This window comes from Vespula vulgaris, chromosome 25 (genome assembly GCF_905475345.1).
Source record: "Vespula vulgaris chromosome 25, iyVesVulg1.1, whole genome shotgun sequence".
NCBI classification, from domain to species: domain Eukaryota; kingdom Metazoa; phylum Arthropoda; class Insecta; order Hymenoptera; family Vespidae; genus Vespula; species Vespula vulgaris.
This window is the reverse complement of record NC_066610.1, coordinates 822,573-824,750: the sequence shown is the minus strand read 5'-3', so window position 1 is coordinate 824,750 and position 2,178 is coordinate 822,573.

Below are 2,178 nucleotides of genomic sequence, written 5' to 3'. Positions count from 1 at the left end.
GAACTTTTGATTTCTTGTATGTTATCTGAAAAAGTTATTTGAAGATATCTTTACTCAGAAAGATGAAAAATTCGATTAATATGTTAGAGTCATGTTCTTTGCTCTAAAATATAATTCCATTTTGTATATATCCACTTCAGTAAATGCTCTTCACATGTAAGTAATAATTTTTGTCATATAAAAATATTTTTGTTTAATTTCCTACATATAATCGAAATTTAGCAATAATTTTTGTTATTTGCAGCGACAATCCCAACGATCTTCAGCAATTCCATATTAATAGCATCGATCTTTCACCAAACTTTTTATACACTTCATAATGACCGGTTGGAGAAGAATTAACAACAAGAAGACTCGTGAGAGGGTTGAATTCAACCATTTAACAGCTCGTTTACCCTTCTATTTTTTTTTCTATTCCGTAGTAATAGTGCATGTTGGCGTTTTCCTTGTTTGCTCGAGAAATATTCACGAGGACATTACGTTGAAACTTTCGGTGGATATAGAGTCCAAAAAAAGAAGATATGATATATTCTACTTAGAGAAGAATAAAAATGATTAATGCAAAACACGGTCCGTCAAGTGTTAATTGATTATTATTGAATCGATTTCCTTTTTTAACGACTCACCTCCGATATATATTAAAAATCCAAATTTTGAAAATATTCAATGATTACATATTAATACAACAATTATAGTAATGCCAACCGTAATAATAATAATAATGATAATAATGACAATGAAAAGAAAAGTAGATAGAGAAAAACGATAAAAAATATAATAATAATAAAATATTGTGTATAAAAATTAATTTTATGTTAGAAAATGTATATATGTAACATAATATATCTATATAAAATATATAGAAAATTAATTTATTTGAAGTATAAAATATGACATGAAAACGAAATTCGCTCCTTTTCTGTATTCGGCGAATCAGTAATAATTTATGGGAACGATTAAGAAAAAGTTACATTAATAACGTTAATTATAATTTCTTCTCTATGCAGTTATCGCGAATTCTTCATTTGAATATATATTATCTTATATAATAAAACCGTTATTGAAGTCATGATGGAAAAAATTATGCATTGGGTTGTATACACGAATTTTTACATATGACAATGGTCGTTTCCGGTTATACAGAAACTAATTGTTATTTGTCTTATACTATTTTTCATCTTACTGGTGGATCGGCCATTGAAGTGCAGAATAAAGGATGTCTTAAATGATTTAGACGGTTCTTGGTAGAGAATACATAAAATGATTCTTCGACATCATTTGACATCGTTTGATAAGATAACGTCACTTCTATAATTAATGGATGAAAATTGTTTTTTTTTCATTTCAAATGTTACAAATGCGTAGAATGCAAAAAATTATGGGACGCTGATTTTTCGGATGTATCTTTAAGATATGCATTTTTTGTAATTTTCCTTGTTTTTCTTAAAAGTTTCTTATAATTTCATTATGAAGAAATTCTATAGATTTATTTTCTATTATGATTGTTTTTAATAATATAGGCTTTTAGTAATGGGATTGTAAGAGATTGAATTACCGGGAAAATTTCAAAGATCGTCTGTTTTTCGTAGAATTATGCAAAATTAAATGCCAAAAACTTTTTCAACGAAGCCATGTTTGTTTTAGTATTAAAATAAATATAGTTTTGTTTTAATTAACATATATTTAGTATAATTTTGTATGTGTATAAAGATATTCTCTTTTTATATCTGTTTATTTCTTGTTTGTATTTTATTTCGAAAAACAGAATTAAATGATCATCATTTTAACCTTTTAAGTCACTTTTTAGTTGCATTATTTTTAATTTAAATTTGAATAAAATTGTTTCTTTATTCTTTCAATTCTTTTCGTTGCCATACTTAGGTCTTTTTTGATCGTTTGCATGGACACACAGTATACGATATTATGAGATTGAAAACAAAATAAGATAAAATTTTTATAGTGTTATAAAGTTTTGATTAATAATTACTTCTTTTTCTTTTGAAATCAAAAATTTCAAATGAAGAAACTTGATATTTTCTATTAAATTAATTTTATTTTTTCGTTTCGATACCCTCTCTGTTTTTTTTTTATTTTTTTTTAAATTTCACATCTAGAATTATCTATGTGTAATTCTTTTCTGTTTCTTTGTAGTATATTTTTTTTCGTTTTTTTTCTTTT